Source organism: Oryctolagus cuniculus, chromosome 7 (assembly GCF_964237555.1).
Source record: "Oryctolagus cuniculus chromosome 7, mOryCun1.1, whole genome shotgun sequence".
NCBI lineage: Eukaryota > Metazoa > Chordata > Mammalia > Lagomorpha > Leporidae > Oryctolagus > Oryctolagus cuniculus.
The window spans coordinates 115,393,370-115,418,040 of NC_091438.1; the positions used below are offsets into that span (position 1 = coordinate 115,393,370).

The 24,671-nt window shown below is 40.1% G+C and overlaps 1 protein-coding gene across 4 annotated transcripts in view; it reads left to right on the forward strand.

The window, feature by feature from the left end:
- The window catches only part of DAB1 (DAB adaptor protein 1), a 911,827-nt gene that overhangs the window by 216,232 nt on the left and 670,924 nt on the right, over positions 1–24,671 (forward strand). For all 4 annotated transcript variants that reach the window (XM_051857724.2, XM_051857725.2, XM_051857727.2 and 1 more), the window contains exon 2: positions 19,514–19,587. The gene's annotated coding sequence lies outside the window, so the exon portion shown is untranslated. The remainder of the gene's footprint in view (positions 1–19,513; positions 19,588–24,671) is intronic.

Below are 24,671 nucleotides of genomic sequence, written 5' to 3' on the forward strand. Positions count from 1 at the left end.
AGAGAGCTGGCCTGGAAGAGGGGCAACCGGTGCCCCGACCGGGACTAGAACCTGGTGTGGCGCCGCAAGGTGGAGGATTAGCGTAGTGAGCCGCGGCGCCGGCCTATGGCCCATTCTTTCTAGTGGGATCTCACTTGCAGAGATCTTTCATTTAGGTTTTTTTGGTTGGTTGGTTGGTTGTTTTGGTGTGTTTTTTTGTTTGTTTTTGTTTTTGTTTTTGTTTGTTTGTTTGCCAGAGTGTCTTGGCTTTCCATGCCTAGAATACTCTCATGGGCACTTCAGCCATATCCGAATGCCTTAAGGGCTGATTATGAGGCCAGAGTGCTGTTTAGGACATCTGCCATTCTATGAGTCTGCTGAGAGAACACTATGTATTAATAGGCAATTGCTGGGGCCAGTACTGTGGCGCAGTGGGTTAACACCCTGGCTTGAAGAGCCAGCATCCCATATGGGCACCAGTTCTAGTCCCGGCTGCTCCTCTTCCAATCCAGCTCTCTGCTATGGCCTGGGAAAGCAGTAGAAGATGGCCCAAGTCCTTGGGCCCCTGTGCCCATGTGGGAGACCTGGAAGAAGCTCCTGCCTCCTGGCTTCAGATCGGTGCAGCTCTGGCCGTTACGGCCATCAGGGGAGTGAACCAGCGGATGGAAGACCTCTCTCTCTGTCTCTACCTCTCTCTCTGTAACTCTTTCAAATAAGTAAAATAAATATTTTTTAAAAATAGGCTATTGCAGTCATCAAGGTGAAAGTTGATGGAAGCCTGGAATAGAAGAGGGAGAGAGAGAGAAAAGGGGGAGGGAAGAAAACAGAATGCTGAGTTAGAAGTTAAATGATAAAAGAAAATGAAGTGGAGCTTTAAGGGACAGAATTGGGATTGTAACCCACAGAGTCATACTCCAGGCTGCTCTGCATGGTTTTTTCCCCCACCATAATCTAAGACAAGGAAGATACCACAATCTATATTGTTTGTAGCTGTATCTACTGCTCCATGTAGTGATGAGCACTAAATACATATCTGATGAGTCAGTGGGTGCTGATTTTATGGATCATGCAATGAAGTCCTAAGGAAGTTGATGATGAGTTGGCGACAAAAGATTAGAACTCAGATATGTAAGTTACTCAAACATTTTCTTATTCCTGACACACCTGTAGGTCCCTCCTAGCTTTTGTTGTCCAGGAAACAAGATCCAAGTCAACCAAGGCTTGGATTCCTATTTCTTAGGAATCCCAGTGGCCACTTCCCACTGTTTTCCCCACAGATAATAGCCCCAACTTGTTTTTCATCCCAATTAATTGAGGGAAGAACACTGATGAAGTATAGTATGTGTGCCTGCTTTTATATTGTATTTTAATATCTTCTCTGTTCATTATGGTCACCTTCCTTCTTTCTATCCCTGAGCATACATTTAAAACATAAAGAAATATCATTTATCTTCTGATTTCCTTGCATGGTTTTCTACAGCTGAATATGCTCCTCATAAAATTGATTTAAGATACCTACCAGACTTTAAATTGATTGCAAACTACCTTGTATTGCTTTGTATTTCCTCTAGCAACTTTCTCAACTTAGACAAGTTAAATGGGCAGCATTCCTCTAGCTGTCTCTGTGTTGAAGGCCAGCTCATCTAGATTTTCCTAAGGATACAAGATCAATAACTTTTCTATTTTTATTTCATATAGGGGAATTTCTGCATTAAAAAATAACCCACACTCATTAAAGCAAATTTGAAAAACACACACATACACATAGAAAGGAGAAAAAGAAAACACAGAAGGAAAAAAAATTAATTCTACCACCAGAAGTTAGTCTTTAAAATATTTTGGCATTATTTCTTTTCTGTTTCTGCTTGTGAGTGTGGTTGTATATTTATGTGTTGTGTGTTTGAGTGTGCATATATGTTTTTATTGTAAGTCATGATTTTTCATTGAAAAATCCACATTTTATTTTACTAGGTCATATTTTCAAATACTGCTTCCAAAGTGACATATTATTCTATAATGAAAATGTCACTATGTCCCCTACAAAGAGCATTTAAGTTGTTTCCAGTTTTCCTGTCATAAATAATGCTGCACTGAACATTTTTGTTCATATGTAGATTAAGTATATAGAGATTTCTTTAGTCAACTGTGCCCAAAAGTAAAATCATTCAGTCAATCAAATGTACAAATGCATGCTGATACACATCACTCAATGTATTTTTTAAAATATTGTAGCTTTTAAAACTTCTGCCTATAATAGATGCAAAAACCTATTTCTCTCCCTAATAACACTGAATAGTTATCCCTTTTTATTGCAACTATGCTAATTTAATATATTTAAATAGCTTTCAGATTTTGTTAATTTTCATGTATTTGATTGCTTCTAAACTTGACTATTTCCACGTGCTTATTTATTCATTGTATTAATTTTTTATTCAAATCCTTTCCTAATGTTTCAGAATATAAGTCTTTTCTAATCAATTTGCTTAATTTTTTGTAGAATAAACATATTTCATTTGTCAAATATTTTATACAAATATAATTTTCCAGAATATTTTCTGTGTTTTTATATTGATTATGGCTTGGATTTAATTTTTTAAATTTAAGTATTTTTATTTATTTGGGAAGCAGAGAGACAGACCAACAGACAGGTAGAGTCTGCATTGGTCAGAACTGGGCCATGCCAATGCTAGGAGCCAAGAACTCAATTCAAGCTTCCCATGTTTTTGACAAGGACCATCTTGATCCACCTACATGAACCATCACCTCTTGTTTCACTGGGTTTCCCTTAGCAGGAAACTGAAATTAGGAGTGAAGTTGAGACTTGAACTCAAGCACATTGATATCAAATGCTGGTGTCTTAACTAGCATCCTTACCATTTGGCCAAATGCCTGTCCTATATGGAATAGATTTTATTATAAATTTGAGAGTATTTTCTAAAATAATGAAAAATACTTAGACAAAATTTTTAGGACATAAAGATAAGTAAGATAAAATTCCCCCACTCTCATTATTTTGTGATAGCCATTCATAAAATTTAATGTATTTTCTTTTGTATAGTGACATAGCTTTTGCAAAGTAGGCTCATATTGAACCTGCTACCATCCAGTTTTTGCCCACTTAAAATAATAAGATATTTTATGGCAATAGATATTCTTCTTCTTTATAATTTTAATGGCTTCATAATATGGATAGATCGAAATTGATTTATCGAGGCCATTGTTGAATCTCTTTACTTGTAATATTTACTTTTCTAAAGTTACATGTATATTTTTTTATGGATGAATATTTGGACACATCAATCCATAGTTATTTTCTCGGGGTGACTTTATCCTGAAAGTGGATCATAGCTTTAACTGCATTTTAAGGTTTTTGTTATGTATTATCAAATTGCCCCTCTGATCTATGTCTTAAGTTTATGGCCTGGGGTCTATTTTGACTTAAAGTTATGTATTTTTTCATAGTATCTTAAATCACTTAAGATGAGCATTTCACCTAGCTCTGTATGTGTTGGAAAAGAATGATAAATATACAGTGTGCCAAGAATCCACATTTACAGAGTAGATCACCCACAATTTACAAGTCTGGGTTATTTGAAAACATTTGTATGGCTGAATTCCTAGATATACTTGAACAAATAGAGCTCAATTCACAATAGCTAGGATATAGATTCAACTTAGATTTCCATCAATTGATGATTAGGTAATGAAAATGTGATATGTGTACATAATGAAATATTACTCAGCCATAAAAAGGATGAGATCTGACTTTGCAACAAAGTGGTTACAATTGGAGGTCATTAAGCTAAGTGAAATAAGCCAGACCCAGAAAGAAAAATATCACGTTTTTTTCTGATTTATGGAAATTAATATAGAGAGTATAAAATTATGTGGAAGTAATGTCATTTGGCATATATAAAAATATTGCTTCATGAACCATATCATGTAAGTGGCAATATATCCTCATGTTAAAAAAAAGGAATGGAGAGGGAGGAATAGTGAGGACTCTTGGAGTACTAATTGTTTAGTTCTTAATTTGCATGTTGGGTATGAATGTATTCAGAGGAGAAAAAATTTATTGATCTGTGTACTTAACTGCATTTCTAAGTACGTATAGTATCTCAATAACATGTTTTTTAAGTCAGTTATTTTCTTTGTCTACATCAACTTGTTTTTGATTACCCCAAAGCAGTATTTTCCAGATCAACTGTGGCTTGAGGACCAATAATAAATATACTACATTGCATATAGCAAATAGCAAACCTTTGTCAAGAGCCATTCTTTCATTTAATCCCAGAATGTCCTCATTTTACAGAAGAGGAAACCAAGTTTCAAAATGGTTGAAGGGCTTGTTCTAGGACACACAGCAGTAAAATTAAAACTGCATTTCACCCCAAAGAAGGACAATTATTGCTACTCCATGCTGCCTTCTTGTGGACTCCAAGACTTCTGCATGAATTTTGCTTCGACACACTCTCCTATCCTATCAACTTTCATTAGCTTTGACATTTACATTATCAACTGATGTTTGAGAATTAAACACAAGTCCTAATTGCAGGCTTTGGGCTCTCTCAGTTCCTGTTTATGTTAATTAGGCCATTCTTAAATTGTACAGGACACCTCAACAAAAATGAATTTAATATTAGTAAGGATCAATCACATGTATACTGCAAAATAATAAAACTTAATCCTATAGTGGTTGTTGATATAGCCTGAGATATATCTTAATATGTCTATGATTCAATGTTGAGTTGCAGGTTATAGTATTTCAAAAACTATAAGGTAAAAAAATATTGGTAGGGTAAGATGGCTCATTTTCCATTACCCTACCCTTACTCTAGAAAATATAATATATGTAATTAACAAAGAAAAGTATTGTATAGAGTAGTGAGACTCAAAAACAATGTAGAACACATTGGGTACTCATTCACGTTTAGTAGAAAAAGCTGATGTTCTGGGGTCAGAAGTCCTTTGTATTCCATCTTGACTTCTTATTATGTATAACTTTAGACAAGCCTCTTCTCTTTGAGTTTCCATTTACCCATGCTTACCACACAATAATATTTCTTTCAAATGCTTAGGAGGGTTAAATTCAGTATCAAACATGGTAGTCCAAATTGCCAAGAGATGTTCAAACATTGCAGAGGAGGAGCAGAAAGAATTAGCAATGTCAATAAAATAGTCAAGAATGAATACCAAATGATTTTTCTCCCAGCCTTACATTTCCCATAGACGATTTGTACACATAACACGTCTTTTGATGCCTTGGGGCAATCACCTGGGCTGTTCTCTCCATCCTGACTGTGCTATTGCCTTACCCATCTGGCCCTATGAGCCTCTTTCTCATCTAGGAGCCTAGTTAAGATTCAGCTTGGATGTTACTCCCTTGATTAGCCATCTCTATTTTTCTGCCCAGGTCTGCTGCATGATATTAAATGTTCCTTCCAATGCATTTCTCTAATACTTCAAACATTAGTCTGAAGAGTGGCTGTCTCATTGTGTATATATTTGTGTACCAAATGAGTGAATGGGATAATGGTTTCTAGACAGAGCTTTTTTAACTAACAGATGTGCTTCTCTCCACTCAAAATATGAAAGGAAGGGACGAGAGCTTAAAACATAACTCTGAGCAGCCAGAAATCGCTGATTTCCTTCAAAAATTTAGCTTTTGTGCTGTGTTACTTGAGAGACAAGATATTCTCCAAACTTTGGTGTATTTTGTTTTTGCCATCACTCTCAATACCCACCATTCCTTGCATTACTGAAGCTAAAACTCACCAAAGCCTTTTCTTTCACTCTTCTCCTACACCAGAAGCCCATTATGCTGCCCCCTATTGAGTTCTGAGCCAAGCACAAAAGAAATCCAAAGACCTATTGGATGGAATTTTTATCCTACAAAGTGGAATTATTCTAGGCAATGGTTCACTGTATCTGCTAATAAGGTGGGTAGGAGAGGGTCCAGAATACTCATACAGAATTGGAATCATCTCCGTTTTATACTTAAGGAAACTAAGGGTGGTGAGGTTCAGCACCATGTCCAAGATTGAACAGGGAATATCAGCACATGATGGCAGCTCCACTTGGCATCAGAGTGAGTATCCTCCCCATGACATCACACTCACCTCTGCAGTAGCCTGCTCTCTGGCCTCTACTGACCCCTAAGGGCTCAGTCTCCTCCAACAGTATCATTTTAGGGTTCACTCTCTAGATGACCCCAGTGGCCAGAGCTGAGCTGAACTGAAGCTGGGAGCTAGGATCTTTTTTCAGGTCTCTCACACAGATGCAGAGGCCCAAGGACTTGGGTCATCTGCTTTTCCAGGCCATAGCAGAGGGTTGGATTGGAAGTGGAACACTCAGGATTCGAACTGGCGCCCGTATGGGATGCTGACACTGCAGGCTGGGGCTTTAACCCACTGTACCACAGCGCCATCCCTGAAGTGAATTCTTTTACCAGCACCTAATTGTTTACCCAGGCTGTCCAAGACTAGAAATCTCATCATGAGAAACGTTGGTTTCAAGCTTTCTTATCTATACAAAATTCACCATTGTTTCTTGCTATTTCTTGAGTTAAATCATTTGTATTTTCATTGTTGAATATTTCACAGCATTGCAGGTTGATTTTCCCAGGAAGACAACAATGACTGGAGACACATTTACATGTAGAAAGTTTACTAGGGAGTAAAGGAATTGGGATTGATGAAAGGAAGGAGCTAAATAGTGACTCAGTCACATTAGAGGCCTCAGCCAATCCCATGGGAAACTGAAACTCAGCTGGCACCACAGAGCTGTACCAAATTGAAGCCAAGAGACCAAGATGTTCTTCCCAACCCTCTTACTGCCAGTCTTTGGATGCTGAGTGTCCCTGGAAAGGGCTGTTCTCCTGGGGGAGAAGGTGCTGTTTAGCCAACGGCAAAAGGGGAAGTAGGTACTCAGCAGTAGACTGTCAGAGGTCTGCACTGCCAGACTCTGGGGAATGAGCGAGCTGGTCCCAAGTCAGGGTGTGTAACATCTCAGGTCTTTTGACTCCAGGGAGCAATTACCAAAGCTGGTCTCTCCCTCTTGACTGCACGACTCCTTTTGCCATCTGCACCTGTATGAATGGTGTGCAAAAAGTGGCACAATAGAGGGCCCAAAGCCCATGGTACCTTTTGTGAATCCAACAAGCTGCTAGACACTGAGCACTCTGTGCCTGGGGTCCCTGACAGCCTGGATGTTCAGATACATTTAAGTGGAAAAGCCTCTGACCGGGGAGTGGGACACCTGGTTTTACTTCTCTGTGTGCATTTGTTCACTTTTTATTTGTTCTGAGTCACTTCATTGGGGCTGATATGTGAGTGCCCTTAGCGCTTTTCTCAGCACGTAATCAACTCTTAATGAATGCAAACTCCATCGTCTTTGGTCTTCATTTATAAGGCATTGGGTTAGAGGTTACCTAAGATCTCTCTGAGTTCTTATGACCATAATGGAATATTATAATGGATTCTCAGATTTTATTTTGTTTTCCAAATGCATTTTTATTGGCCAAATTCATAATAACGTAGCTTTGGTCTTCATTTGATTCCCATAATCATGAAATTCCATTGCTGAAACAAGAAACAGACCTCAGAAATACTCCAACTGCCTTGTTTTTACTCATGAATAAATGAGCACATGGGTAACAATGGGGGAGGAATTTGACTTGTTCAAGGTCACACAGCAAGTAATGACAGAGTAGAGAGCATCATCCATGTTTCCATGCAAAGGCTTATCATCTACATCTACCCTCATCTCCAGCCGCTATGAGTGCATTACAGCCTGCAAGGCAGCATCATTTGCTTTCCTTGTGTTAACATTATTCTAGCATGTAATATCTGTGTTTAAGGCAATGACCTGCGAAACACTTTTACTTCCAGTGCTGCACTTATTTTTCAGGGTTTATTAATTTTTATTTATGTATTTGATCTTGCAAATGAAATAATAAACTAATTAGTGGGACAATTTACTGGTGTGCTCCACCAAGGGTGTTTTACAGCCTCCGTGAAAGCTTGTGTAAACTGCAATGTCAGCAGATCCAGTTTCTGCCCTGCTGCCCTTCGTTTCAGCCAGACAACACACATGGTAGGCAGCCCTGAGCTGGGGACTTGTGCCTTCAGGGGACATGTGGAGACCTCAGATCAGATCTGGGGGCCAAAGAACTGTCACCCAGAAGCTTCCCAAGAATTCATTTAGCAGCCAGCTTTTTTCTATGGCTTAAAGGGTGTATTGGGACTCTCAGAGAACAGAAGTGAGTTATCTTGAATGAGAATTTCTATAGAATGGGAGAAGCTACACGTATGGACATTTTGGAAATCATAGCAGAGGAGGTCCATGGTCCACCAAGACTAAAATCAAAGCAAGCGGCAGTACAAGGAGATGAATATAGAGACAGCAGACCTTGGAATGTGCAAGATGTGTGAGCCAGGGCGGGAGACGTGACTGAAGACCCAGGGCTGTTGGAACAGATAGGGCATATGTTGTTAAGTATAGTTTAGATTTGTTTAGCTTACTTTTGTTGTATTCTTGAGTTATCTTTGCAGTAGAACTCCTGGACTTCTCTCCAGGGTGAACCCCATTTATGTTCTCACACTGGTCAGTATGGATTCCATGTCTATCATTGTTCACTTGTCTGCCCTCATTTTACTTGTGAGCAGCAGTGGATCACCAGCATCTAGACCAGTGTCTGAAATCTGAGAGGCGCTCAATAAACATTTGTTGCATGAAAGAATGAATGGAAAGGGGCCGGCGCTGTGGCTCACTTGGTTAATCCTCCACCTTGCAGCGCCGGCATCCCATATGGGCGCTGGATTCTAGTCCTGGTTGCTCCTCTTCCAGTCCAGCTCTCTGCTGTGGCCCAGAAGGGCAGTGGAGGATGGCCCAAGTACTTGGGCTCTGCACCTCATGGGAGACCAGAAAGAAGCTCCTGCCTCCTGGCTTCAGATCGGCGCAGTGCCGGCATGGCGGCCATTTGGAGAGTGACCCATCAGATGGAAGACCTTTCTCTCTGTCTCTCTCTCTCTGTAACTCTACCTGTCAAATAAAAAAAAAGTTAAAAAAATGAATGGATAGTTAAATAAATAATAAGTGAAGCAGTCTCTCAAAGCTACCTGGAGTCTAAGACCTATGAACTATATTCTGTTAATCTGCTATCTTTGATATAATAAGCAGCACACAACCAGTGATAACCTTTTCCAGTTATTTATATTTATTATAGAATTATTCAACATAGCAAATATGTATCAAACATAAAAGTATTTGACCTCTCTTGACTTCCATCTTATTAATGCATATCACACACATGGATGTGTTCATTTGGGAGGAAGGGAAAAGTTTGGAGCATCTTACCTGCAGAGGAAGCACACTGACTACCTTGTAGCTCTGGATGCTTCACTGTCCAGGCTGTTGCTGAACTGTCCCTGTGGGTTAGAGCCAGCGTGTGGGTTCTTAAGAGAGGAAATTGCAAACTTTGAGACTGGCTGGAGCATCAGTAGAGAGGAAGGCCAGCAAGACCTCTGCTGTGTGAGCTGTGAAAACATGGGATCCTTGCACATTGCAGTAGAAAGCTCCAGTCCTGTGATGGACTCTTGGAGGAATGTCACTGCCCACACCTTCACTTTGAGTGAGTGTATGCAAATTAGCAAGCCCTGGATATAATTAGTGTGCATTCCAGCTCTGCGACTCCCATCCAACAGGCTGTAGTGTTCAGGATATGCAGATGAGGCAGCCCTCAGGTGCCAATGCTGCTTACATGTGGCGGCTCTCGTTGGGATACAGACAGTCCTCATATGGTAATGATGATAGAGTATGGGGACCAGGATTAGAGTGTGTGTGTACTCTCAGTGTGCCACAGACAGTAACAGGTCCCAGGAATGCTGGGGTTCTAGACCCAGGCAGGGCCAGAGTGTGGACATGTTCTGGAGATCCTTGGCAAATGCCCAGAATTCTTTGTATAACAAATGTAATAATAATAAGACCTGCATTTATGACATGCTTTCTGTATACCAAATGCACCAGGATCCTTCCATGCAGTCCTGAATGACCCACCAAGCTTGTGATTAGGCATTCTTTCATTTTAAAGTGGAGAAACAGAAGTGCAGAAAGGGGAAGTAACTCATCCAGAGTCCTGCAAAGCCCGCTGTATTAATATGAGAACATACTAAATTCTCACCCAGACTTGTGGCCATAGTGCCTGGAGATATGAAAACTGGGATAAAATGAACTTTAAAAAGCAACTAAAGCTAAGACCTGAAACCATCAAATTACTAGAGGAAAACATAGGGGAAACTCTGTAGGACATTGACTGAGGCAAAGACTTTTTGGATAAGATCCCAGAAGCACCAGCAATAAAAGAAAAAATGGACATTAAGATGAGGAGCACAGCAAAGGAAATAATTAACAAAGTGATGAGGCAACTGACAGAATTGTAGAAAATACTTGCAAGCTATGCATCTAATAAAGGATTAATAGCCAGAATATATAAGGAGTTCAAGAAACTCAACAACAACAAAATCATCCAGTTAAGTACTGGATGGAAAAAGATACAAATAGGCATTTTTCAAAGGATGCAATACAAATGGCCAACAGACACATGAAAAATTGCTCAGGATCACTAGCCATCACAGAAATGCAAACAAAAACCATAATGAGACTTCACCACACTCCAATTAGAATAACTATCATCCAGAAATCAAAAATAACAAATACTGTTGAGGATATGGAGAAAAAAAGTATCCTAATTCACTGTTAGTGGGAATGTACACTGGTATGACCATTAGGTAAGACAGTGTGGTGGGGCTGACGCTGTGGCGCAGCAGGTTAAAGCCCCAGCCTGAAGCGCTGGCATTCCATGTGGGTGCCGGTTCTAGTCCCGGCTGCTCTTCTTCCCATCCATCTCTCTTCTATGGCCTGGGAAAGCAGTAGAAGATGGCCTAAGTCCTTGGGTCCCTGCACCCATGTGGGAGACCCAGAATAAGCTCCTGGCTCCTGGCTCCTGGCTTTGGATCGGCGCAGCTCCAGCCATTGCTGCCATCTGGGGAGTGAACTAGTGGATGAAAGACTTCTCTCTCTTCTCTGCCTCTCTGTAATTCTGTCTTTCAAATAAATTTAAAAAAAGTGTGAAGATTCTTCAGAAAAATAAAAATAAACTTACCATATGACCCAGTTATCCAATTCCTGGAAATGTATTCAAAGGAAATGAAATCAGCATGAAAGAGTTACCTACAGTCTCATGTTCACAGCAATTCAATTCACAACAGCTAAAATCAACCAAATGCTCATCAACTGACAGCTGGGTTAAAAAAAATGTGCTATTTATACAAAATGGATTATTACTCAGCCATAAAAACTAATGAAATCCTGACGTTTGCAACAAATGCATGCAACTGGAGAGCAATATGTTAAGTGAAATAAGCCAAACCCAACAAGACAAATGTCACATGTCTTCTCTTATGTATAGTAGTTAATATGGAGAGTATAAAAATTGTGTGGATGTTATATCATTTGGTATATAGTTATAAATAGTGCTTCCTTGAATCATATCATATAAAAAACAAAGTACTCTTATTATACAGCTTAAAAATATGGAGAGGGGGTGGGGAATCATGAGGACTCTGGGGAAACTAATAATGCTTTTTTCTTGATTTGAGTGTTGGCTATGAGTGCAACAAGATGACAGAAAACATTTATCTGTCCACTTATGTACATCTCTTGGTTTATGTACTTAATGTATGTCAATAAAATGTTTCTTTCTTTCTTTCTTTCTTTCTTTCTTTCTTTTTTTTTTTTTTTTTTTTTTTTTGACAGGCAGAGTGGACAGTGAGAGAGAGAGAGAGAAAGGTCTTCCTTTGCTGTTGGTTCACCCTCCAATGGCCGGCGCACCGTGCTGATCCGATGGCAGGAGCCAGGTGCTTCTCCTGGTCTCCCATGGGGTGCAGGACCCAAGCACTTGGGCCATCCTCCACTGCACACCTGGGCCACAGCAGAGAGCTGGCCTGGAAGAGGGGCAACCGGGAAAGAATCCGGCGCCCCGACCGGACTAGAACCCGGTGTGCCGGCGCCGCTAGGCGGAGGATTAGCCTATTGAGCCACGGTGCCGGCCAATAAAATGTTTCTTTTAACAAAGCAACAGACCATGAAGTTTTACTCTGAATTGAGAAGATGGGAAAGGTAGTGTTTTTTAAATTTTAGCGTGTGACACTTAGATGGCTTATAAAACATCTGTGTTTGGGAGACTGTGGACCAATTCCAAGGTCTCCAGAAGCAGCAGCCCTCTTCTAGGCTTCCCAGTGCTCTCAGATAACAAACTGCACTCTCATTCTGGTTCAGGACCTGCATTGTGAGTGAGGCCTCAGCCAAGTCCCAGGCAAAATGAATGCATTCTATGACTGCTCCTATTTTTTTTTAATCCTAGCACAAGAGATCTGACTCTTTATTTTTATTTATTTTAAGGCAAAGGCGGGGGGACTGATTTTCCATCTATTGATTCATTTTCCATATGCATACAAGAGCCATGACTGGGCCAGGTCAAACTTGGGAGCCAGAGTTGCAATTTGGATGTTCCATGTGGGTGGCAGGGACCCAACTGCTTGAACCTGGTACCTCCCAGATTATGCATTAGCAGAAAATTGGAATCAGGAACAGAGTCAGAAGTCAAACCTAGGACTTCCCATCTGATATGTAAGCATCCCAAGCAGAATCTTAATGACTAGGTCAAAGGCCCATTCCCAGAACTTTCCTTGGTGACTGGAATAATGACAGGACATTCAGCATGCTATAAGGAAATGCTTTAGGCTAGTGGCTTAAAAAAGTAATATTGATTCCTCAGATTTAGGAGGATGGAAACCTAAGACTAATGTGACAGCATTTCTGGTTTCTGGTGGGGGCCTCTTCCAGGTTGCAAACAGCTGACTTCCCTTTGTACCTTACTTGGTGGAGAGAGCAGGAGAGGAGCCATTGGATAACACTGCTGGAAAAGCCACCGACTGTGACTCTGGCATCCCATATGAGCACTGGTTCAAGTCCCGGCTTTTCCACTTCTGATCCAGCTCCCTGCTTTGCACCTGAGAAAGCAATAGAAGATGGCCAATGTACTTGGGCCTCTGCACTCACATGGGAGCCCTGAAAGAAGCTTATGGCTCCTGGCTTCAGCCTGGCCCAGCCTTGACCATTGGGGCTATTTGGAGAGTGAACCAGCAGATGGAAGATTCTCTCTCTCTTTCTCTCTTTCTCTCTCTTTCTCTCTCTGTCTGTGTGTGTGTGTGTGTGTGTGTCTGCCTTTCCTCCATTTCCTCTGTCTCTGTTACTCTGCTTTACAAATATATTAATAAATAATTTTAAAGAGAGAGAGAGCAAGAGTTCCCTGGGTTTGCTTTTTGAAGGCATTAATCTCATTCGTGAGGGTTCCATCTCCGTGAACTGATTACCTCCTAGAAACATCCCCTCTTGAAATCACTATGTTGGGGGTTGAGATTTCCTTTTTTTTTTTTTACCAAAATATTTATTTTATTTTTGTAAAATTAAAAATGGTAAACAAGCTTATATAGTTACACTTCCAAAGCAGAGAGATACAAATATATAAATTATTGCCGTTTTCAAAGAAAATATAACAGCCAAATGATGTCTAAATAAACTTTTTTGAAATAAATTTTTTTAAACCATGGCGGTTTTGTTTTCTTTTTCTGAAGTCTTAGCACAATTTTGTAAAATAAATTTCTAACACCAAAGAGAGGTTAAATTAAATGACCATAGCATATGCTACTCAGATTTAAAGCAAGATTAATACAGAAACATAAAAGTAGGAATGGCATTTGTAACAGAAATCACCACTAAATACTTTCTAAACTGCCTCTTTTGGAGGTAGCAAGAAGGAGGAAAAAAAAGCCACTTATTAATGTAGCCATGTTTAAAGTGAGTAAGAAACCACCACTTATTAAAATTTCCTCTGCTTTAGGTGCAGTTGAGGGAAGTTTCACTACTTTTTTGGAAGAGGGGCAAACATGACTTCAGAGGTGGCCACAGTCTTCAGTTTACTGTGAATGACTCCTCTGTCCTCACAACCTGGAGAGAACAGGCTGCCTTTCACTCCCTCAGGATTGGAGATTCTTCACCAAACAGTATAAACTTTTGCTAGAGTCCTAACATGAGCATTTTCTATTTTTCTCTCAAATCTAAATTTCTAGAATATGTTTAAAAACAATTACTTTCTGTCCCATTGGATATTTAGTCTATGTCAGACAAGAACATGTGCTGGATCCCTCTTCTCTGCTTCATGTCTCTCCATGGCACTTACCACTGTCAGGAACACTGTAACTTTAATAACATTTTTGTTTGATGTGGAATGTAAGCTCCCCAAAGGCAGGAATATCTGATGAGTTTGTCATTAAGTCTACAAAGATCCAACTGGTATTTGGCACAGTTAGGTCCTCAACAAATATGTATAAATGAATAGAGATGGGTAACTGGATGAGCTGGCTGGCTGGCTGAATGGACAGGTGAGTGAATAATGGTAGATGATTGCTATAATATTTTTTACCAGCTGTGAACATTTATAATAAAATTATAGTATAGAAGGTAGTATGGGCATTTGCACAGCTACAGAAAAGTAGACCATGGGAACAAAATATAGAGCTCCAAATAGACTTTGCAGGTTGAAACTTTATCCATGATAAATACATTATTACAAATCAATGTAGAAACAATGGACTACAAAATGAATAGTACTGGGACAATACATATCTATACAGAAAAACTATAGAATACTGTGCTTGTTTCATACAATGTCAATTCCAGGTGGATTAATTGTGAAAGGGCACAACTTGTAAAACTGCAGAAGGAATTGTTGGTCTGTATAAGGGTCTTTTTGACCCAGGTGTAGGGGCTTAGTGCATAAAACAAAAATGGCACCTACCATAGCAGAAAATACCAATATACTTTGTTACTTAAAAATGTTAATGTTTTATATGAGCATGCCACTCTAATAAAAGTGACTAGGAAAAATATTTGCAACATGTATAACTGTGAAAAGCTTGGTATCTGAAGTATAAAGATTAGTCTAGAGTATAATTATGGTAAACCTCTATGTACCACCACATACTTTGTCCAATATTATTACCATTTTGCCATTTGTCTGTTTCCTCTATTTAGTGTGTCCTTCCAATGACTGTGCTCACAAATGTCACCTTCCTGGTGCAGTCTTGTGCTAAATGTCACCTCCCTGATGTCATCTTCCCTAACTAGTCTATTTAAGATTGAACTGCAATCCCCAGAATGCTTCATCCCTCCCTTTCCTGCTTCTGGTTTTTCCATGACAACATGTGACGAACTACCATCTTCTTCATTTATTGCACGTGGTCCCCTCTGACCACACTATAGAAATAAGTGTGTGAAAAAAGTAGCATAAGAAAAAGCCTAAATGGCCAAGAAAAACATGAAAGAATTTGTAGTCTCACTAATGATTAGAGAAACGCAAGCTAAACACTTTTTTTAATCTATCAGATTAGAAAAAGTTTTAAGTTTGACAGTACAAAATGTTAGTAATGATAACTAATGCTAGGTTAGTATGAACACTACTTTGTGCTGCTATTTGCAACATCTAATAATTTTTGAAGATACATATACTTGTACTGTATGGCCCAAGAAGTCCAATGAGAAATATCACACTTGTGCCCAAGAAGTATACAGTGTCCATTGCAGTGTTATCTCTATTAGCACAAGTTGGAAACCAACCAATTGTCCATTGATATGGATGATTAAGCTTGACTATAACAGAACAAAATACTATCTGAATGTTAAAATAAAAAAATTGAAACTAAGTTATATCAGGCTAATCCTCTGCCTGCAGCGCCGGCACCCCAGGTTCTAGTCCCGGTTGGAGCACTGGGTTCTGTCCCGGTTGCTTCTCTTCAAGTCCAGCTCTCTGCTGTGGCCTGGGAGTGCAGTGGAGGATGGCCCAAGTGCTTGGGCCCTGCACCCGCATGGGAGACCAGGAGGAAGCACCTAGCTCCTGGCTTCGGATCAGCGCAGCGCATAGGCTGTAGTGGCCATTTGGGGAGTGAACCAATGGAAGGAAGACCTTTCTCTCTGTCTCTCTCTCACTGTCTAAATCTGCCTGCCCCCCCCCCCCCAAAAAGTTATATCAAAGTGCCAAAATATTTAGAACATAATATTGAACAAAATAAGGCTTCAGAAGAATTCCATTTAAATAAAGTTTTAAAACATGCAAAACAAGGTTATCTACTGTTTATGGATATAAATAAGAGCAGGAAAACATGCATGAAAATTTAGGCAAGTAGAAGTTATTTTTGTGGGACTGACGAGAAATTCATGGGTGACTTTGCTTATATTTACTGTGTTTTATCTTAAAAAGAAAAGATCTCAAGTAAATATGATAATGTCTGGTGAGGCTGGATGGCAGCACATAGGTTTTTGTTATAATTATGTCTATATTCAACTTCATGCTTGACATATTTAATAAGAAAATAAATAGGAGGGCACTTAAGTGTGACTAGGAAGGAATAAAGTTGAAGCCATAGCCTATCAAATAATATAGTGTGACACAATAAAATTGGAATCTGACGTGTGTTTTAAGGCGCAGCCGAGGTGAAAACCCAGATCAGTGCCTTCCTTTCCTAACAGGTAGTAGTGAGATTAGGCTTTGGAGCCAGACTCTTTAAGTTTGAATCTTAGCTTTTTTTTTTTTTTTTTTTGACAGGCAGAGTGGACAGTGAGAGAGAGACAGAGAGAAAGGTCTTCCTTTGCCGTTGGTTCACCCTCCAATGGCTGCCGCTGCAGCCGGCGCACCGCGCTGATCCGATGGCAGGAGCCAGGATCCAGGTGCTTTTCCTGGTCTCCCATGGGGTGCAGGGCCCAAGCACCTGGGCCATCCTCCACTGCACTCCCTGGCCATAGCAGAGAGCTGGCCTGGAAGAGGGGCAACCGGGACAGAATCCGGCGCCCCGACCGGGACTAGAACCCGGTGTGCCGGCGCCGCAAGGTGGAGGATTAGCCTATTGAGCCATGGCGCCGGCTCTGAATCTTAGCTTTTTAAGGGTTTAAAATGGTGACACAGTTCATTCATCTTTAAAATGACAACATAAAACAAACTACATGATAGAAAACTAATGAGAAAATAATTAAATAATTAAACTGAAAGTGGGTTCTTTGTAAAAATCAAAATCTACAAATTTTCAGCCGGATGGATTAAGGAAAACAGAGTAGAGATTCAGACAACTAAAATCAGAAATGAAGGACAGGGCATTACTTCCTATTTTATAGCACTCAAAAGGATTATCAAGTCAACAAATAGGTCTTCTTAACGACAAACACTATGGGGATGAAATGAAACAGAATTTGTATGGTGCTTAGCATAGTTCATGAAACACAATACAAAAGAAGCTAATGTATATTAAGAGCTCCAGGTCTTGACATAGAAACATACGAGCTTGAAGCCTGTTTGGAATTCTATACTTCCTGTCATTTTATTTGTTTTGCACAATAACACTATCAGGGTTATGTCAATATTAACCTATTTTATAGATAAGAAAACTGAGCTTTAGAAAGGCCAAACATATTCATGATTCTTAAAATTCTTAAAATTGGGTCTGTCTCCAGGAAAATATAATGATATATTAATGTCCTGGCTATGTCACTAGTTTTATGAGTAGATTAAATTGAATTTCTATTAAAAAAAAAACTACAATGATCTGTCGTGTAGAAATTTTTCTTTAGCTGAGGGTTAACCAGCCACTGCTGATTAAAACTAATAACAAGCATCTACTTAGTTTTTGTATATGTGACTTCAAACTGCGTTGTTGCAATGGGATGTTGTCACTAGAGAAATACTTCTGCCTTAAGCAGATTCTGGGTTTTGGAATACATTGGAAGATCATTAGGCTGTGATATTCCATTATGTTGAGGTTGTTTTTTTTTTTTTTTTAATTTTTTGTAACTAAGGGTTCTTTTTTTTTTCTTGTTTTTACTATCTTCTCTGCAAAGTTTGTTCTCTGCTTTCCATCTTTTATCTTTTGTGAATACAAATGAAATACTTTTAAATATTTATTTATTTATTTGAAAGAGCTACACAGAGAGGAGAGGCGGCGGCGGGGGGAGGGGGGTCTTCCATCCGATGGTTCACTCCCCAGATGGCCGCAATGGCCGGAGCTGTGCCGATCCAAAGCCAGGAGCCAGGGGCTTCTTCCGGGTCTCCCACGTGGGTGCAGGGGCCCAAGGACTTAGGCCATCTTCTACTGCTTTCCCAGGCCATAGCAGAGAGCTGGATAGGAAGTGGAGCAGCCCATATGGGATGCCGGCGCTTCAGGCAAGGGTGTTAACCCACTGCACCACAGCACCGGCCCCCAAATGGAATTTAACTTTCCACTCTCACCCATAATTTTGAATGAACATTTTCTTAATGTAATTTTAATCAAGTCAATTACATTGATTAGGTCTTTTATTCATTCATTCACTCACTCATTCCTTCCTTTATGCAGCAAACATTGATTGAGTGACAGCTATTTGCCAATCTCTGAACTAGGTTCATTGGAAGCAAAGGATAATATGGCACGATGTCTTAATAAGAGGAATTCTCGAGGAGAGGGAGGGAGTGGGTCACTCTAGTGTACAGTGTTAGCTTCTGAAATGCAGTGTATTGCTACAGGGGCCTGGAATAAAGAGCAGGGCATGAGGGAAGTGGCATAGAAATTGTGATATAGGAACTGAAAGTTCTCTTGATTTTCTGGTTAGAAAAATAGTGCAAGAATAATCACTGTAGAGAATTTGGAAAACAAAGAAGTAAGAGTTAAATAACCTATCATGGGATACAAAGACAGCCATTGTGATTTTTTAACACCAACATCTTCCACGTGGATGACCTCAAACTTTATCAATGACTTTGTTGTATTATAAAAATATGTTTCCCATATCTTGAAAAAATTATTATTTATATATGTATAATACTGTTCTCTGCAATAATACTATCATTCAATTTACCATTCCTCTATTGGTTATTTCTCTCTTACAAATAAAAGTATGATGAATTTCTGTGTATAAATATTGGCCTGTATTCCTTAAGAAGAAATCCAGAAGGTGAATTACAGATGAAAGGATATGATCACTTTTAAGACTCTTGACAAGTTAGTCCAGTGCCCACTTCACTGATTGCAAAGCATAAGTTCATACCTTTAAGAGAATCAGAGAATCAGATGAATTACAAATGTGTGTGGGAAATATATACATATGCACACAAATGTGTGCACACACACGTGTATCAGAAATAGATCTGCACAGACTCACAAACACACACATCCTGACTCCCTCCTAAGAGGTGTTCTGTGGACTTTTCTTTTGCCTGACACTTAACAAATGGCAGTAAGTGTTGATTTTGGATGTTGACAGTATTTGTGTTTTTCCCATCTCTGTATTCCCAATGCCTGGTGCATGGTAGGAAGTTAGTACATGTTTCTTGGATGAAAGAAGAAAGACCATTACATAATTAATGTTTGCTTTATAAAAATGTGTTTGTTTCCAGCATTCAGCAAGATATGGTGATGAACCCTGGCTCTGTGTCTTCATGACTGAAGAACCCTTTTGCACAACACGAAGGTAAACATTTGAGTCTGGCTGGATTTTGCTGGCGCATGGAAAATTTTTCTCTTTGGGAAAATTGCTCACAAATGTCTCTGGGTTGTCTTGAAGTGACAGCTTTCATGTTTCTCCTTAAAATACCTTCGAGGATTCATGGTGCTTTTGGGAATTAATGCTTAGGGTGGCTTTTCTCTGGTCTACTTGTGTTTGTGGTCAGAGAGAGAATATTGATTCTTTCTTCATTTCTTTCAGTGTCTAGTAAATGTCATTAAGATCCTTAGGTTTTGCTGCCTAGATTTTACCCTCTTCTGATAGATGGCTTCAGACTGGTTTGATCTTAAACAAAACCACGTTAGCTCTTCTTTTTTTTTTTTTTTTTTTTTTTTGAAATATCTCCCATTGCAATATATTTACTAACAAAAAGAGCTATTCTCAATTATGGAATATAAAGCCAAACCACATGTTAAATAACTGTTTCTGTGTAGGAAACAGACTTGTAGATTTACGAGCTTAGGAAGCAAGTACCGGTATTTTGTGGTCCTAAATTTTTAAATGATGGCAACACTGAATTATGTACTTCAGACAGGAGCCAGGAAAGCACAATTGAAAATGCCTATTCTTTTGACAAATTACGAGCATTCATTCTAGTATCTATTTCTTGTTTACCGGGGATAATGCTGAATGAATCATAGACTGGTGGATGGATGTCCCTTCCAACAATTTTAATTAGCAGCACTGCCTATTAGGATGAACAGAGTGTTGCTTTTCTGCCATAGATTGCCCCAACCCCCTTAAGTGGAATAGAAATCTTATTCTCCACAAGGTAATATTCATCTCTTCCTCAGGCAGACAAGCATAGAAAATTAAACAATGGTCCGTTAAAAAGCCCAGATAATGTATTTATCATTTCCAGTTTATGTGAGTTTGCAAGGCAAATAAGAATGGGAGCTATTTGTTATGGGACCTTGGGGAACAAGGGACTAGAGAGGGGGCTGGGAGGCTGGAGGATCTAAGACTTGTAAAAATTCATTAAAAATATGAGGAGCTATTGGAGACAGAGGAAATTAATTACTCTGAGGGACTCAAATGTCACTACTCATTTAAGTGACCTGGTGAGGAGGCTGAGAAACCTTTTATTCTAAGGGTTTCTGTTGAGGAGGAGGCAGGGAGCTGGGATTCCTCAGCTGTCAGGATTTTTTTTGCATTTCTTGGGTGACTTATTGACATGTTAAGCTGACTTGTGCCCCAGCCTCCTCTAATGAGTAGTGTTAAATGAGCAGAGTGGGTCGGCATAGGGGAGCACTCCCCAGTAGGCTGGCAGGTTACTCAGAGGCATTCACAGCCATATACGTACGCCTGTAATTTACCACAATGGAGAGAAGAGACCGATCATTTGAAGCTGGACGAAGTTTGGTCTTTTATTATTGGTTTTCCATCCACAAAGCTATTCTCTGAGGTGGAGTGAATTTGGAAAGACAAATTAAGGTTCCCTACCTAAGGAGGACTGGGGAACACTAGCTTCCTAAAACAGTCATCTTTCCTAGACTGCCTGTCTAATAAATATTTCTAATGCATTCTGCCTGTAGACAGAGCCTGAAAATATATAGATATGTAATGACTTAAAGTTTAAACTCAGCACCCAGAGTAATGAGGTATAAGTTTTCTCCAATGTGTGCCTTATTCTAGACTTGGGAATTCAAGGTTTCTGCTGGGTTCTGCCACTCAGTATATGGGAATCCCTATGCAAGTCACTATGACACTTACCCCCTATCGCTACCTTTGGTGGATTATTTATAAACTGGGAACAACAATGCCTGTCTAATGTGATCATTAAGGATACCATGTACCCATCAAAGCTTTGAAGGATGGAAATATCACATACGTATATCATGTCCTTATCAACCCCTGCTATAAACTGCTTTACAAAAGTCTTGGTTTTTAAATATGGAGCCAATTCAGTGGTCTGTGTTCTTGTCTGGGTCAAGGTTAAGGGCTCTGCATTGTTCTCTTGGTTTAGTCAGTTATGAATAGCACGTCAACAAGCCGAAGAAGGAAGAACAGATGTTTCCCTGAAGCTTTCTTTGGAGAGGGACTGCTCACATGGTTTATATGTGAAGCGTAGCCTTGGAGGAGACAACAGCCCTGGATACTTACTTCCAGGGGCAGATCTAAAGAGATTCCACTTCTGTGATTGGCAAAAATTGTATCCCCTTGGAGTGGAGACAAATCATGTATTTCAAGATACATCATTGATGACCTCATGCGTCATTGAACATGGCAGAGGAGATGGTATTTGAAGGTTCTTCATCTATTCCTGTGAAGAGATGATGATGAAGCAAATTAGAGCAGAGGTAGTGGGAAAGAGGGCTTTGAGAGGCCTTTGAAAGGAAAGAACTCCAGGCTCTGTCACTGGGTGGCATGCATGTGAGGGGAGGGAGGCACAGTGACTGACTCTAAGCTTCAGAATGTTCCCCAGCTGCTAGTGATGTCATTAATGGAAACACAGAAAAATGCAGGCTTAGTCCTCCTCTGGGTAAGTAACTCATTAGCATACACAACAGAGAGAGAGAGAGAGAGAAGCCCAGAAGAGCAAGGCTGGGAACTGCATTGAAAGGGAGAACACTATTTGGACTGTACCTCAAACAACAAGTCACGTGTGCTGGGAGGGAAGGGTTCATGGTGGACATCCCACAAATGAGTAGCTGCTCACAGCACTGCTGGGCCCCAGCTGGGTTGAGAGACACACACTTGGCCTGTTACATTGCTTCAGCAACCATAATTTTCAACATCAGCATATACTCCGTGAATTTCAAAGCCTTCCATGCTGCTGGTGTCTCCTGGAAGTGATCCTGAGAGATGTCCTGCATGTCATCATCAGCCAACCTTGTGGTAGCCTAGGGAGGGTCTGACCTGTCCTGAGAAGCCTCAAGAGTTATTCAGAATAACTGTAAAGTCACTACTCTACTTCTTGGTGTTCTTTTGAAGTTTTGTGAGGTGTTGGTTTTTTTGTTTGTTTGTTTGTTTTTTTGCCACTTACTTTGTAAAATTGCTTGGAAATCTTCAGTTGGCATAACTGGCTGTTGGATGTTCATTTAGTATATTGATTTTCTCTTTTCATCTCCATTCATTTTCATCTACAGCCATCATAGTTGAGATATTATGCCTTCCCATTTGGGTGATAAAGCAGTAATAAGACACAAAATGTTTTTCTTTCTATCCTTCCTCCCCTTTTCCACCTTCTTCAATTCATCCCTTCAATGCATTATATATGGCTCTTTGTTTATTTTCATTGTCTCAGATCCCCTATGTGAACTTTTTACTTGCCCTCATTCTTCTCATAGAATCCCACGTTCTCCAACTTGAGAAGAAATCAGAGATTCTAGATGCTAGGAGACTCATCTGTAGAAACTTTGAAAGGGTTCTTAACTATATGGTAATCCTTCTTATATGTTATTTTGGGGGGGGGGGTGATGATGGTGTTGCATTCTAAAGCAGGATGTCTTGGATTTTAATTTCTGCTCCAACACAGAACAGCTGTCTGACATTGTGCAGACACTCTCTTTAAGCTTCAGTTTTGCAACAGTGAAATGAAGGTAAAAACAATAAATCGGATATAGGATTGTTGTAAGAATTAAGCAAGATAACGCATGTTAGAGGGACTGGCATATTATATTTTCTAAATTTACAATGTTAGCCATTATTGTTTCTTAAAATAGTATGCACGTACTACTATAAACCCTTACAACACAAATAGCAGGTGTGTTGACCTTTGACAGCAAGGAAGGGAGTTGTTGGGAAGACGTATTCCTAGTCTATAGCTGGTCTTAGAAGCTGGAAATCCCTGGGTACAAAGCACTGATAGAGGCTGTGTCTGTGAATGCACTGGGAGACCCCCCACTGGCTGGAGGCATCTGTGCACTGCTCTGTCAAAGGCCTGCAGATCTCCATGCTTCTCCCACATTGCAGAGAGCATCTCTTGTCAACACTCTTCCAGCATCAGTTTCCTCCTCAGATATTGTGAGTGCTTTGCCTTTAGTCACCTTGGCTACATTTAACCACATTAACCCAGAATCCAGTTTCTTATATGTCCCCATTAGATGGGACACAGGAAGATTCCGGGGTGGTTGAGATAACAGAAGGGAAGTGGTGGCCATCATGTACCTGTTGTTGCTGATCTGCAGAGGCTCCTGGTTGGCATGAAGCTGCTCCTGGGCATGTGGCTGCTCACCCTCTCTCGAGATCCCATGGGCTACTCCAGCTCCTTGTCCTAATGGGTGGGCTTAGCACCTTGACAAGAGGTCCTGGCATTTGCAGATCATATACATCAGCAATCTGCATGAAAACCAAGATTCCAGTAGTTCCCATAGGGCTTTGGACCCTGCTTGTGGTTTCAAGGCAGCTTTCACTCATTGATATCCATTCTCCCAACCACTTGAGCCATCACCTGCCACCTCCCACAGTGCAGATCAGCAGGAAACCAGAATCAGGAACAGAACACTAACATATTCTCTCTGATATGGGTTGTGGTATCCTCACCAGTATCTTAACCATCCTACCAAATGTCAATCTCTATGCAAAATTAATGTCACTAATATGACGTGACAAAGAAGCCCTTCTGATTATTTTGTTCTCCGAGAACTGTTTCCTCCTCATCCTTCTCATGCCTTTTGAAGACAACACATGGACTCTGGGTGCTTACAAGGCAAAAGTGAGAGAGGGAGGGAATCACAGAATTTAGACTCCAAAGACCTGATTTGAATCTTGTCACCACAGAGTGCTGATTGCATCCGTTTATTTAGCTCCCGAGGACCTCAATTTCCTTAGTTGTTGCATTGGTATACTCATAGCTGACCTGTTTATGTTCAGATATTTTGTGAGTCCAAGAAGTCTGAGCAGCTCCACCTGTCTGAGGCCCTTAGCATTTGAATTCATCTCCCAGTCTCAGATAAGCTCCTACCATGTTTGTGGAAATGCTGGCTATGATCAGATGTTGAACTTTAGAACTCACAATGGAGTGACACATATGGACACTCTGAATTTTTAACAAAAGGAAAAATATCAAAAGAGTACCAAGGTAAATTCTTATGTCATTCAGGGTCTAC